Source organism: Miscanthus floridulus, chromosome 14 (genome assembly GCF_019320115.1).
Source record: "Miscanthus floridulus cultivar M001 chromosome 14, ASM1932011v1, whole genome shotgun sequence".
NCBI classification, from domain to species: domain Eukaryota; kingdom Viridiplantae; phylum Streptophyta; class Magnoliopsida; order Poales; family Poaceae; genus Miscanthus; species Miscanthus floridulus.
In genome coordinates this window covers 86,269,658-86,285,831 of record NC_089593.1, presented here as the reverse complement: position 1 = coordinate 86,285,831, position 16,174 = coordinate 86,269,658, and positions in this window count along the sequence as shown.

Genomic DNA, 16,174 nt, shown 5'->3' with positions numbered 1-16,174 from the left:
ACTACCTTGGATATCGTCGCCGACTCATCTGCTACTGGCGTCAATTGTTCGCCGCCGTCAAGTCCGCCAGCAGTGGTGGTTGACTTCTTCATCGGCACTGCTTCCACCCCGGGTTCAGCCCCTGGCTTTTCGATAGTCTAGACTGGCGGGGTCAGATCCTTCGTATGCTTTGCACTGCATCAGATTGGCTCGTCAGTCGCTAGAAAAATTAAGAAACTATAGCATAGTAACTCCAAGACAAGGGTACTTACGGTTCGGTCTGTCGGTTCAACTGCTTGAACCAGCGGTGCCTGCCCGAGCCCCCAGGCGTAGCTGTGGGGTTGACTCCCGTGCTCTGGGGGGGAGGTCCTACTTCCTCCACAGTAGACTTCTATTCTACCTGCTGCTCCGGGACCCTCTCCACCTGCTGTGCTGGGTTTACCTCTGCCTGTTGCTCAGGGACTCCCGTCGCTTGCCCCGTAGGGACTCCTATTGTTTGCTGTGTGGAGACTTCCCTCGTTCACTACTCGAGGACTTCTTCACTTCCCCTTGATTGATCCTCCGTGCGCGTGCTGCGTGGAGGCTCCTTCGTGCTCGGTGGAGGAGCCATTGGAACTTTGTCGTCATCAGACCAATCGAACACCACGGTCCTTCGTGTTCGAGTGGTCTGATCATCACCAAGCGAGATGCCGCCTGGTTTGAAGAAACACCGACGAAACTTTCTTCAGGTCGAGCCGATGGTCGTGCGTGCACCGCTGGTGGCCAATCACCTTTTGGCACACCAGAAAAGTACATCACCGTGTCCTGCGAGTGAATCTTCACATAAGTGAATCATCCACTGCTCAGCAATGACAAAGGATAAAAGCATTAGGAATGCACAACTGAGATGTTTGCCTGAGGAGGCAGATTTTTGCAGTTGAAGGGCTTCGTATACCCTGACATGTTGAAGGAGGCAAACAGAGCGAATAGCTCTACAGCCCGCTCCTCAACAACATTCTTCAACAGCATCTCCGGCAGTCCTAGGTACCATCGGTCTCTCCCTTGAACTTGAAGCCTAGGTGCGCCCTCTCCTTACATGGCTGCACATGACGTACTATAAAGCTCACTGCTACCAATCCGTCGTTGGTCCTCACACCCTTTATTAAGGCAAGAAGCTCCTTCACTTGCTCCATGTTAGCACTGTTTGGCACCTTCAACTAGCTCCCTCTGGTTCTTTGGGATGTGATCAGTGTCGCAGCGGATGGCTGGGTGGCTCTGTTTCATGTAGAACCACCTAGCGTTCCACCCCTTCAATCATGTGTTCAGTGACATAGTAAGGTACTCACCCTCCATCCTATCGCACAGCTGAAGGTACGCCCCATCGACCACCTTGGAACCACCGCCACCTCTCTTCTTCAACCAGAATAGGTGACGAAAGAGGTTGAAGTGGGGAGGATTCTGAGATATGCCTCACAGAAATGGATGAAGATTGAGATGTGCAGAATGGTATTAGGATGGAGGTTGCACAGACTAACCACCCAGAGCTCCAACAGATCCCTCGAGAATGGATGAATAGGAAATCCCAACCCGCACCATAAATAATCCTCGAATACCACCACTTCATCGGTATGAGGTGTTGGGAAGGACTCACCAAGGGCTGGCCACCATCCGGTGGTAGCATGGTCAGGAAGAATGCAGTCTCCACCAATCTATTAAGCTCTGCCTCTCCTGTTCGTGACGGCACCCACTCTTCGTCACGCCGGGTGCCAGCGCTCGCCTTCTTAGGGCTTGTTTTCTTCGATTTGGCAGCTCCCTTCTTCGGCGCCATCTCTCATATGTGATTGGGGTTTTGCGGCGGAAGTAAATGTGGCTGCGAATCTAGAAATGCGAGGATTGAGGATGTAAATGGAATGACAAAGTGGTAAAGGTGGGAGCGAAGGATGCGGTGGCGCAGTTATAAAGCATTTTCCCCAACCTTTCGCATTCGAGGGTTTTTGGGGAACTGTTCCTGCGATTTGCGCCCCTCCGAATTCTCCGACGTGACTTAATGGGCTGTAACCTAGGCTTTCACACAACCGCAGCCCATGTCGCTCATTAATCGCTACCGTTGGTTATCACTCACCAAATAATCGTCGACTTCTCTGCCATTTATTGATGCTCGGTAATAGTTACTGTACAACCGTTACTCCGGTTTTTTCTCCACGGTTGGTTTTTTTTCAGATATCTCCGTAAACAGCTTGGGGACTGGCTGCCTGCTTGGCTGATCTTTTTATTATTTCCATGTTTCTGACCCTGGCACCACATGACTACGTCACCTACTATCAGGCTCGGGGACTAAGTGGGCACACTTCACCTTGCGGTGAATGTTCTCTCTCTCATCTTAGGGCTTCGCTCAAGGACTGGCTACCTGATCAGCTAGTCTTTTACTATTCTTCTACTTTGGACCCTGGCACCACATGACTATGTCATCTACTGTCAGGCTCGGGGACTAAGTAGGCACACTTCACCTCGCGGTGAATGTGCTTGCTTTTTTCCGGAAGACTCCACGCCTCTTGAAGTTGAAGAAGACTATCTCCTTTTCTCGTGGTCGGACTCTAAGTGGGCACACTTGTTCCTCTGCGAGGAAATTTTTGATTCTGAACTTGAGCTCCTTATACCCTTATGGCAAGCCATGCTTGGGTTATGCTGCTTGGCTATGGTTCGAGCTTCTCGGTGATAGTACACGCTGCTTAGCAACTGCTCATAACTGCTCGGCAACTCATCATGGTGGTTGGACCATGAGTTCGACTGCTCGGCTTCGTTTGCACCTGCTCGGACAAGCTCAAGACGGTGTTGCACTATGGGTACAAGGTGCTTGGAGACTAGCTGTGGGGGGTATGACCCCGGATACCCATGGTAGACCACATGGGCTACGCCCTCAGGGGTGGCCCAGCCCACAAGACGAAGCCTTGCGGGGCACGACTCTGGTCGGCGCCCTCCACAAGACAACTGGAAGATATCTTGAAGATACTACGAGATCTATTAGGATATGTATGATCCCAAGATTTCTATAATCAGTTATTACTTTTCGGTTATCTCTCAGATCTAACCGACTTGTAACCCTGCTCCCCGGACTATATAAGGTAGGCAGGGACCCTCTCCAAACTCACGCAATATCATACGATAGCTAATACAAACCAACAAACCATAGGAGTAGGGTATTACGTCATACTGACGGTCTAAACCTGTCTAACTCGTGTGTCTCTGTTGCCTTCTTGTTCTTAATCTCACGCTCCTCTGTCGATCAATCTACCTTCGTGGGATACCCCTCAGAGGACTACCGATGATATTCTGTCGACAGGTGACAACATCTAGCAACGTCCCCTCTATTACAGTGGAGGTGTCTAATGGCGCTGCAATGGCTTGCTCTATTGCCTTCTCACCAGTGGTGGAATCTGCTCTGATTGCACATGTTTCCTCACGAACCAAGGAGTCGGTGGACGTGGAAGCCTCTAGGAGAGAGGGGAGGATCACTGGCATTGGAGAGCGCCAAATAGGAGGACAGGGGCCGAAGAGCTCAGCCATACTAGAAACGGAAGAAAGCTCTCCAGGTGGCTCTATATGGGGACCAACTAGTCCGGACACGTCAACAGAGAGGTCCTCGCTTGGTAGCTCTGCATGCTTTGGGTGGCCACACGTGCTAGCCACAACTTGATAGCTGAAATCTCATCTCTGATGGGCCTCACCAAATTCTCCAAATTGGTGATTTATTGATGAAACTCTGAGTGTAGTGACTCCAATAAAGGTGCAAGCATGGATTGGCGATAAAAAACAACCGGAGCTTGAGGTGCATGATCTTTGCAGTCACGTACATCCGTCTCTTGCGAGGGAGAAGGGCTTTGTGGAGGCGACGACCAAGTGCAAAGCTGACTTGATGAGGGCGCAACCACAACGTCAACCCAACTATGAGCTAGTTGGGGGTGGCAAGGACCAGCAGTTGGGGAGGGTGGGCACCGGTGGGGGCAGTGCTGCTCCTGATGCCTAGGTCGATGACAACGAATGCAACGAAACGAATCCCGACATGAACTAACTAGATGGCCACGAGCAAGACAACGATAGCATCTGCCATGAGCCCACTGCTTGAAGGCAAGGCTACGCTTAGACTTCACAAGAGTCGTGGAAGTTGATGACTGCTAGAAGCAGCGAGAGCGACCCTCAGAGCCGCTGTTAGCTATCATGACTTGCTTGAACCCCACAAATGCGGTGGTCAACGAAGGTGGAGGTGACATAGCTTCGTGAAGCAGAATTGTGGCTAGCGTAGAGATCCGGCAGTGGACGAAGATGACGTCGTTACTGCTGACGGCGGTGAGGCTGGCCGCCGCCAATGGCTGCGGCAACCAAGACGAGGCTCGGAACGACCCTACATGAAGCTGCGCTCGTTAGGCAGCCAACTAGAGGCGACCGACGGCATGGAGGCAACCTACGGCGTCGATCTGGGTGGCCCTGAAAGCAGGCTTCAAGTGGAGGTGAATGGCTGTACGTGGGCGGGCGGGTGTCCGACGGCATGGAAGCAGTCCATCTACGGCGGTCAGATGACCATCGGTGTGAAGATGGGCAACTAGAGGCGGTTAGGTAGCTGACTCGGGGCGGTCGCCGGCGTGGATGACCCCCCTCGTCACCCTGCTCGTGAGGATGAGCTTCTTGGCACCGACGTCCTCAGAATCAGACCCGTCTGTTAGAATTGATCTCATCCGTCTTGACCCAACGGTCGAGACGGACCCCTTGACCGCATCCTGATCGGGGACGTCCAGCCATCTAGTGGCTGGTGGGCCCCCGTCGCATAGTGCCTATAAAGAGGAGGTGGGGCAAACGGCTCAGGATACGAGGTTCACCGCCGCCATAGCCCCACTGTCCTAACCCTAATCCGATCCAGAGGGTGGCACTGCTAGCGGCGGGAAGCACCACTGGACCGCCGTAGCTCCACCCCGCTGGGACTCCGCCACCTCTACATCGTCACTGCCACACCGCCACTGACACCGATGCCATAGACTCCTCGAGCTCGTCCACCAAGCCCGACGGTCTGTACCTCTCCCTTTCTCCTCTCTCACTCTCTCTGGATCCATGTGTTCTAGTTCTTTCATAACGAATGGAAGTCAAAATACCCACTGATCTACTCCTAGTCGATCCAAAAGTGTTAACAATGGTATCGGAGCCGATTTGCAAGGTGTAGATCACGGCACTGGGTAAAGAAAAGAAAAGAACGGAGCTAGATCCGATTCGGATCGAAAGAAAATAAATACAAAGGGTTCATCGAACCCTAAACCCTAATCGAGTGAAGAAACGGGGAAAGAAGGGGTTTTGATTTCGAAAAGTATTCGAACCCTAACCCTAACCCACGTGGGGAAGAAGAATAGACTCTAACCCTAGCTGGGTGAAGACGGAAGGGGCTCGACTTCAAGACCGCTTGATTCGAACCCTAAACCCATGACCAGATCTCGGGTCAAAGAAAAGAAGAAAGAAAAGAAAGAGAAATGAACTTCGGTTCGAAGAAAATGAAACCCTAACCCTAAATGAACACAGAGAGAAGGACGGATTGGAAGGGGTTTTCTCCTACCTGGGGATCCCCTGCGCCATCACCACCGCCTGCCGTCGCACTGGACGCTACGCGGGGAAGTGGAACACAGCCGACCGTCATGGTCACGCCGCCGCGCGGCCACGTCTCGGGCTCAGCGGTAAAGGGCACCACCACAAAGCCGCTCGACGGCGGCGCGCTCAGCCTTGGGTGAGCGCACGCGCCGGCGAGGGGCCCCATGGCGGTGCCGCCATCTCTCCTCCGATCGCCATGGGCGGCTACCTCTTGCTCGATGCGGGGCTAGAACAGAGGAGAAAGGGAGGGAGATAGATAGGCTGACCGGCTGGAGACTCGCAGCGGAGGCGGCGGCGCCACCTCCTCGCAGTTGCTGGCGGCCATCGCCACCTTTTTTCCTCCGCCGCAGCCGCTCTGTTCGGTGGAGAGAGAGGAAAGGAAGAAGAGAATGGACTAGGGTTTGGGGAGGGGCGACCGGCGGGCGAGGTTTTGATCCTGCGGAAGTCACGCATGGCCGTCCGATCAAAATGAATGGCCACGATTCGCCGGGCTGAATGAGGCCCAGGCGGGAAGACGAATTCCCGGCCCAGGCCCAGGTTGCGGCCTGGGCACGGGGGAGAGCAGCGCACGTAGCTGGGCTGCTGGGCCGCATGCGCGGGCAGGCCTTCGGGCCTAGCAGGCTTCAGGGCGGCCGGATTACTGCTGCTGCAGGTCGGGCCAGAAGAATAGTAAATGATGTTTTAAAGTCTATTTATTTTCAGAAGCATATTTGAATGAATTTTTATCAATTTGAAGGTTTAAATTTCTGGTAAAATTGCACCAACGTGTTAGATTTTTCAGAGAGTAGAAAAGTACAGTAAAATACTTCTGAAAAGTATATAAAGAAATTTTGTCAAGTTTCCGCTGCAAAGTTAAATATGTTGTCTTCTTATTAAATTTGAACCAACGGGAGAATTTAATTTGAAGAGCAGTAAATGATGAAAAGTTTATCCTCCAGTTAAAATTGGAACCAACTAGAAAATTTTTAATTGGAGGAATAGTCGGTTGATAGTTAAGATAAATTATAATATTGTTATTTTCTAACCAACATTGATGATAACAATATTATAAGTTTATTTATGAGTTTAAGTTTAAAGTTAAATTATGGTATTGTTATTTTCTGACCAACGTTGATGATAACAATATTATAATTTTATGAGTTTTATGTTTAAAGTTTAAATCTCTGATGAATTTTGCATCAAAGTGACCAATTTTTCAGAGAAAAGATAAAGATCAAGGAATGCTCTTAAACTAGAGAAATGTATTTTTATGTTTCCGCTGCAATGAAGTTGATTGTCTTCTAATTAAATTCTAACCAACAGGAGAATTTAATTTTGAGGAGTAGTTCTATGTTTTCAAGATTATTGAATTTCTATACGTTAATTCTATTTCTGCCCAACGGTGATGTGGAATTAATGTAGAAGAATGGTGTTTTATTCTATTTCTGCCCAACGGTGATATAGAATAGAACATAAAGATTTCAAAGTTTAATGAGCATTATTGTTGAATATTTTTTCAGACAAAAGACCTCCATGCTTTCATTCTTGAAGGCAGTAAGAGAAATGAGCTGGGTACTTATGACTCAGATGATGAAATGCCTAAGGGCAAGTTATGTATGAAAGAATGCCATTGTTTAAGAAACTGTGTTCTCTTTAAAGAATGGCTTCAAAAGAAAAGAATTATAGGATATTGATCCAAGAAAAGAGATAGATCAATGAGAGTCTTCATTGAGAAATGTCTTTTATGTACTCTCTGTGAAGAAGAATTTATTTTCAGTTTCACTTATGAGAGTTGTAAAAGTCATATACATGTTTAATTTGACTAACATTGGATTACACATGTGTGTTAAAGAATATTCGGATTTATTTCTGAATTTGATGATTGAACACGAGCCAATCCTGGCAATTATGTCTGTTCAAGAGAATTATCTCGCATGGCGGGAAAAAGTTTGTGATAGTACCCGCATGGCGGGAAAAGTTTGAGAAAATACCCGCATGCCGGGGTAAAGTTGGCATAGTACATATGTTAACCAATCCTACATGGCGGGAGAGTTTGGCATAGTACTTATCCCGCATGGCGGGAAGAGGATGTGATGATTCATGTGCTCTAAAGAAATATCCCGCACATGGAGAGAAGTTTGGGATAGCTCTTATGCTATTCTAGTATTTACCGTACACTCTGATTGTGTCATGGTCATAAGTACTCAATGAGTTTGAGAACAAAAGAAAGTTTCATGTGAACCAAAAGATAAGAATGATATGCAAGTGTGACTTGCAGAAGTATTGATAATAATAGACTATGTTGAGTTTTGAAGTGTAATGAGGAAAATGTACTCCCATACGAATTTTGTTTGCATGATGTAATCATGTGGATAAAGTAAGTAATCAAAGTTTCCTCATTCACAAGAGTTCTGAATGTTTCGAAATTGTGGTAGAAAAGTTCATACCACATTTCGAGGGAGAGAAATGTAAGATTAATTAAGAAAGACAATTAAGAAAGATACTTCCCCATACTTTAGATAATGCAATGCATACTATGCATTGAAGGTATAAGTGATCTATAAAAGATGAATGTGATCGTTGAGGGAGTAAGACGGTCATAATAATGATACCCAGTGTGATCGTTGAGGGAGTAAGACGGTTATAATAACGATACCCCTAAAGTAAAGAAATAGCTAAATTCCTGGACCTTTTACAGTCCCGATAGGAAGATAGCATAGTCGGCTAGTATTCATACTGGACGAGTCTCAAAGTCATTAAGGCGGTGCTTAAAGCACCATTCGAGTTTTGAAAGATTAAACCCAAAATAAGAAATTTGAAGATACACCATCTTTAAAGAAGATGGAGTAATCTGGGGGAGCATGGTATGTAGATACCTAAAGCTTGAATAGAAGTGGGATTACATATCCACTACAGTGTTTTAGAGCAACAAATTGCTTAATACATGTTGATGTTGTATGACATACTTAAAGAAGATGAATAAGTAAACAAGGATCTTGTGATATAGGAGGCTATAGAACAATTGCCTTTTGGCAATGAAGAGTAACAATAGCCCCATATGAAAGAAGTGCCACGAGGCCCCAGAAGGTCTCAAAGAATAAGAAAATCATATATTTCTGGTGACTAAGGAGTCAATGTTAAGAAAGAAATTCAAATGGAGAGTGATTTCACCTCATTTGAAGAAGCCATGAGAGGCGTTCACTCGTCTAAATGGCAAGAAGCAAAGGAAGATGAAATGAAATCGATAAATACCAACGATGTTAGGGACTTAGAAGAAATTCCCAATGGAGCCAAAACAGTAGGCTGTAATGGGTCTGCAAGACAAATGTGACTCCAAAGGGAATATGGAAAGCTATAAAGCACCACTTGTGGTGAAATGATTTACATAAAGAGAAGGAATAGATTATAATGAGCATGCAAGGATTCTTTTAGAATCATAATGGTATTAGTGGCACATTACGATTTACAGTTACATCAGAAGGATGTAAAGACACATTCCTCAACGGGGATTTGTATGGAAAAGTTTACATGGCATAACTCAAAAGGTTTTGTCATGGAAGGAAAAGAACATAAAGAGATGTTGCCTAAAGAAATCCATTTATGGATTAAAGCAAGCTTCAAGACAGTGGTTCTTAAAGTTTGACAGTACAATAAGAAAGTTTGGGTTTTAAAGAGAATACAGAGGACAATTGTGTTTATGCAAAGTTTAAACATGGAAAATTTATTTTCCTAATCCTACATGTGGGTAGCACCTTACTCGCTAGTAGTGGTGTTAATCTACTGTTGGAGAAGAAGCAGTTCTTGTCCTCAAGTTTCAATGAGAATGGTCTTGGTAAAGCATCATTCGTTCCAGGAATTGGAACTTACCGAGATAAAAGGAAAGGGGGTATTAGAACTATCTCAAGTGTATACTTAGAGAAGATTCTAAAGAAATAAAGTATATATGTGAATAAACCTGCGCCTATTCCTATAGTCAAGGGTAATAGTTTTCGGAACTTTCAATGTTCCAAGAATAAATGTGAGATCGATCAAATGGACGTCCTATATGCTTCAGCTGTTGGAAGCTTACTGAATGCTTATAAGCAAGAACTTACCCTGACACAGTTTATGTATCCGGGATGTTTTTGGCAGAAGTCCAGTCCAGATATAGATCACTGGAATGGAGTTGAGAATGTTTTGCAATTGTGCAAAGATTTATAGGCCTCATGGTAAGAAAGAATAAGTACTCTCAAATAGTTGTGGGTACAAATGTTAAATTTTGGCAAGATGTTTAGTGAAACTCACATAGTAGCTAACACTCGCAGTTGGAGTTTTATTGTGGAAAAGCTCCAAAGAAACGGTTGTGGTGTCATCAAAGATGCATACCCACAATATAGCTTGTTATGAGGCTTAAGGATAGGCGAAGTGGTTAAAAGAACTTACACCCGGAATTGATAATGGTATACAACAACAATAACCATTTAAGTAGTTCGCTCCTATAACAACGGGTCAAGTGTGCTGCCAAACACATTGACGTTAAAGTTGTACATTGTGAAGGAGAAAGTCCGGAATCATACTAAAAGTATTGAACATATAAGTAACAAGCAAGTGCTTGCGGATCCGCGTACAAAAGGCTTACCGCCCAGTGTGTTTGGAGAACACACAGTCGACATGGGTTTATGGTATAGCCTATGATTTCCGGACAATAAAGGGCCCAAAAGTTAAAGAATCTGTTTCAGAATAGAGACGTGTATTGTAGCTGTTAAGTCTATCGGCGATTGACCGTGACGATGAAGCATGCTCTATGCACTAATCCGTGATGGAACAAATAAAAGTGAAAGGGATTAAAGTCAAAGTTTAAAGTTAAAGTATGAGTTGAGATCAAGGGGGAGAATGTTAGAATTGATCTCATCCATCTTGATCCAATGGTCGAGACGGACCCCTTGACCGCGTCCTGATCGGGGACGTCCAGCCATCTAGTGGCTGGTGGGCCCCCGTCGCACAGTGCCTATAAAGAGGAGGTGGGGCAAACGGCTCAGGATACGAGGTTCACCGCCGCCACAGCCCCACTGTCCTAACCCTAATCCGATCCAGAGGGTGGCACTGCCAGCGGCGGGAAGCACCACCGGACCGCCGTAGCTCCACCCCGCCGAGACTCCGCCACCTCTACACCGTCACTGCCACACCGCCACTGACACCGACGCCATGGACTCCTCGAGCTCGTCCACCAAGCCCGACGGTCTGTACCTCTCCCTTTCTCCTCTCTCACTCTCTCTGGATACATGTGTTCTAGTTCTTTCATAACGAATGGAAGTCAAAATACCCACTAATCTACTCCTAGTCGATCCAAAAGTGTTAACACCATCCACGCCGGCCCTGACCAGATGTGGAGAGTGCTCATCTGGCGAAGGGAGCGACGAAGACCACTCCTCGGCGGCGGCAGGCGGCGCGTACCGGCGGACCAGCCTGGGGCCGCTCCCGCGGTGGGCGGCCACGCGTCGTCTGGTTCCGCGGCGACATGCTTCGTCTTGGCCTTCTCCATGACGGATTTGGCTGGCCCGCCCCGAGTGCGTCCACCGGCAGGCTCTACATCTCTTCCAGGCGTTGGGCGGTCGGGGCCGCAGCAGCGGACGCGACGCGAGGAGGTGGCGGTGGACGCAACGCGAGACGGCAGCAGCGGTGGGGATGGAGAACTGATCTGCTGCTGCTGAGGCGCGCCCGGTGCCGGAGTCGTACGGCTACGTGCCGCGACTGCTGGTGAAGGCAGGGGCGGAGTGGATCTGCGACTTGAGCTGGTGGCGGCGGATGATCTTGGGTGGCGGAGCGTGAGTCGTGGCTGCGGCGGCGGCTTCGTCCTCGGGCGACGAGTGGAGGAGCGAGTGGGCTCGGACCCGGTCGTACTGTAGTATGTTGCTTCGGCATGAAAAGCAGCATCGCACAAAAGAGTGCGCAGTTTCCTGTAGCTCCAAAACACGGGGTAAATATAATCATGAAGCCCTGTTCAAAAAAACCATTTCAACAGCTTGTCTATATCATTTTCTATTTTTTCCAGTCGGCTATCCCACCATTCTCGCTGGCCATATTTTCCTAGCAAGTCTTGCTATCTATGTTTTACAATTTAGCTAGACTATTATAAAACTCTATATTTTAGAGGGGCTTTCTATTTTATATAATGGCTAAATCTCATAATTTAGTATCTAATTTTACCGAGTCCTTTGGAGTTGCTCTAAGTCTTCGCAAAAAATACTTGTGGTGACAATTGATAGACGGCGAACATTGGAAGGAAATCTCTGGATGTCACTGGCAATGGGGCGAAGTTGTGTATGTGACAGTGGGTGCAGATGCACCCACGCCAAAATTAAAACTTAGTGCTAACTATCATTTTTTTACCACATGTGCACCCCTTGCCAAAAATTAATGCACCCACAGATCCAGCAAACCAACTAGGCTCAAAAGATTCATCTCGTGATTTCCAACTAAACTGTGTAATTAGTTATTTTTTTTACCTACATTTAATACTCCATGCAAACGGCTAAAAATTGATGTGATGGAGAGAGAGTGAAAAAACTTGAAATTTGGATGGCATCTAAACAAGGCCCAAGGTTGGGCGGCAAAAGAAGAGTTTTATATGCCAGCTATCAAGCATATCATATATCCCTAGCTCGGTTGATTAAACAAAGCCAAAGTACTGATAGTTGCATGCAAAAAGTATATTATACTCCACCGTTGAAACCAACATATTTTAGCTTTTCTCACATTTTTGCATTTTAGCTTCAGTGCAAAAATCATATACCAAAAATAAAATTGTGCACCCATCTTTTTTTTTGTCTAAGTTCCCATTTGGTAGAGCTTCAACTGGATTAAGCTATGGCTCAGTGTACTATAGTAGAAAGCCATTTCTATATATCTTATTAAAATGAACTAGAGGAGCGACTAGAACTACTATTTTTTGTTTCACCAGCTCGGGTGCCTTCGTGCACTATAGCAAGCAGTCGGAGCCATGACAAATAGTGCATGTGGACATGCCCGTCCCACTTTTTCACTGGTAAAAGATGTGCACGTCAATAGCGAGACATCTACGATGACTTCGTTAATCTCGAGATTTGCCAGTTCAACTTAGTATTTCAGAGGTGTTTATAGGGATAAAGTGCATGTGCCTGCGTTTATAAGGATGGGTGTGCGCCCATATATATAAGGGTACGCTTCTATCCGGGTCTCTCAGAAAAAAAAAATCACCAAGATATGTACAAACTCGTGTTATAGGATATGGTAACATTTATAAAATATGATATTTTAAAAAAAATCATGAAACCACCAAAATTTACGAATTATATCTAAAATTTTGTTAAAAGTTTAAACTTTACTCGCACCCCCCCTATATTTGGCTCTAGCTTCGCAACTGACTGGCATCTCTAATGATAAAGCACTCATCCGATGAAACCAGCTGTGCCATATCATGCATCAAGTCATGTATAACATAGGTATATAATCCATACGGAGCTCTCTGAAAGAAGGATCGACTTACAATCTCTTCTAAGTATTGACATGCAACCGTTGTAAGTTGAAGTTGCACAAAACCTTGCGCTACCCAAATCTCTGCCAGGACATGCTTTTCAAAATTGTAATCTTTGGGATACACGGCACAAAATGAGAAACATCTTTTCAGATGTCCTGGTAAATACATGTAGCTTAAACGAAGGGCCAGTAAAATGTCCGTCTTCTCCTTTTCTAACTCATACAGTTCACTGTTCAATATATTAGTCCAGTGTTTGGGATTCAGATTCATTCTCAACAAGCGCCCAATGGTTTTGGCAGCCAAAGGAGAACCCTTCAACTTGGGAAGTAATCTTTCTTCAATGTTCTCTAACTCTGGGGTTTTGTCCAAACTATCATACCCAAATGCCTGCAATTTGAAGAATTCCCAGAAAACATTTTTTGAAACGAATCAGGCTGCCGTTTATATTAAAAAAGAGAAAACCCAAACTGAGTAAATACAACAGAGCAACAAAGGCCCCATAAAGAGTCAAGCAACCACTCCAATAATAACAACAAAGAGACTACTAACAGCAGAGAAAAAAATCGGGCCAGTTGGATTGGGACATCAACACGCGTCAAACTACAACTCAAAGAGAAAACAACTCTGGCTAGTCAGATTGGAGCATCGACACAAACAAAACAAAACCAAAAACTCAAAGAAGCCGCACAAAGCACCGCCTCCACACCACCGTCAGCTGGTCACCACATTGCGCCACTATCCCGCGGACGGCGAAGATGTCACTGCTCGCGCCGTCGTTGCCGATGAAGTCCTACACCAGGATAGCCCGCTGCGAAGCAGAGCTATTCGTCGCAGGCCGCTGCAAGCCGTATAGCCCACCCGCAATTGAATCCGTTTGCTCCGCCTCTCAAGACGTTGTCTCACGCGCGGACTGGACCTTGTTAAGTAGGGCTAGCCGACGTAGTCGATGCAAGCTACCAACCCAAGCGTGAGCGGCTACCTCTGGCGCTCACCAAGCCGACCCCGATCACCAAGATCCACGTGCGCACCCTGTCGCTTCTAGCAACCTAGCTGCCTCACCGAGGTACAAGTGCCACACGCCTCTAACTAATGCAAAATTAAAACTATCGGTCTAGCCAAGACTACACCCCTCTAACTAAGTTTCAAGCACTTTACAAAGATCCTAAATAGGCAACAAAAGTGTCGGGCTAGCTAGAGCTCACCTAACAATTCTAGTAGCAAGGTCACACAAACCTATGCAACTAGTACTCAAGCAACCGGGGAGAGCTCCTACACAACTAGTGATGCAAAGCGCATAAAACCACCTAAGCTCACTAACAATGCTCAATAACAAGGCAACTAATGCCGAATTCGAGAGCGCAAATTACTTAGCTACACAAACTAAGCAAATTGATTATCAAGGTTACTCAAACCAAATTAGTCACGCAAGGGAGCTACTTCTATGCTACACAAGTAAGAAGGTAACTAGCAAGCTACACAAGCTAACTAATTACTAGAGCAACTACACAAGCACAATGTATGACATGTAAATACAAGCTTGTGTGAAGGGAATGCAAACCAACGGGAAGACAAGGATGACACGATGATTTTATCCCAAGGTTCACGTGCTTGCCAACATACTAGTCCATGTTGTGTCGACCGCTCACTTGGTGGTTCGGCAACTAATTGGCATCACCCGCCAAGCCCACACGTCGGGCACCGCAAGAACCTACCCCAAAAGTGAGGGTAGCTCAATGACATGCTATACTAGAGTTGCTCTTCGTGACCCCCACGGGGTGAGCATAATCCCCCTCACATATCCTCCTCCGGAGCACCGCACAATCTTCTCACTTGTTTTAATGGAGTCACAAGCCACCAAGCTGTCTAGGAGGTGGCAACCTCCAAGAGTAACAAGCACCACTGGCTTGCCACTCGATCACGTAGTGCCACTCGATCCAACCTCACGATGCAAACGCACTAGAATCGCTCACTCACTCGATCGGATAAACACTACCAAGCATGTGTGAGTTAGAGGGCTCCCAAGCACCACCACATAAGTCACCAAGGCTCTAGTGTGCTCAGCAACCGGTTCAAGGCCGGCCAACACTTTTATTTATAGCCCCAAGGGCTAAAAGTGTCATTGCCCTTTCACTGGGCAAAACCCGCAGCGATCGGACGCGCCGATCGTGATAACCGGACGCGCTAGGCCCTGTGTCCGGTCTCTCCCGGACAGCCACATGTCCCGACCATTTGAAAGTAGCTGTTGACGCCAACAGCTAGCTTACTCTTGTGCTCGCGCCACCTGACCGGACGCATAGATTCACTGATCGAATGCTCCCACACTGAGTCCGATCGCCTACGTGCCGCCTCCCTCAGCACCAAGATTGGACACACCCTCACGTGACTTGACGCTAGACCGGCTAGAGTCCGGTGCGGAACAGAGAGCTCCTAGAGCCTCCATTTCGCGATCGGACACATCAGGTTAAACATGACCAGACTCAGCACCCGAGTCCGATCCTTCTCCGCCTGCCACGCGTCACCGCCACGCTTTGTGCCACCACATCAGCGTATGTCACTACGACCGGACACACCTCCTACGCGTTCGGTCACTTTTAACTTCAGCGTCCGGTCCAAGGACCGAGACTGTGCCTCTTCTACTTACACTGACCGGACTGAAAGGTCCTAATGGCTAGAGGCGGTGAATAGCCTAATAAAAATTTCTACAACAACACTTAACAAAATGGTTAGACAATTATGAGGCGAAGCAAGTGTTGCGCTAGCCTACTCAAAATGCAAACCACCTACCACAATTCTAGTTTAGATAGTATCTATTCACACAATAGCTATGACACTACCCTATGTTAGTGTGCTCAAAGGCTAACTAAAGAGCCACACCAACCAACCAAGCAAGCTCTCACAACTAGCTACACTAAAGAGCTTGACAACTAGTTTGCAGTAATGTAAAGAGAGTGATCAAGAAGGTTATACCGCCGTGTAGATGAAGGAACCAATCAATCACAAGGATGAATAACAATGAAGACCAATCACCTCGGAATCAATGATGAACACAATGATTTTTTACCGAGGTTTACTTGCTTGCCGGCAAGCTAGTCCTCGTTGTGGCGATTCACTCACTTG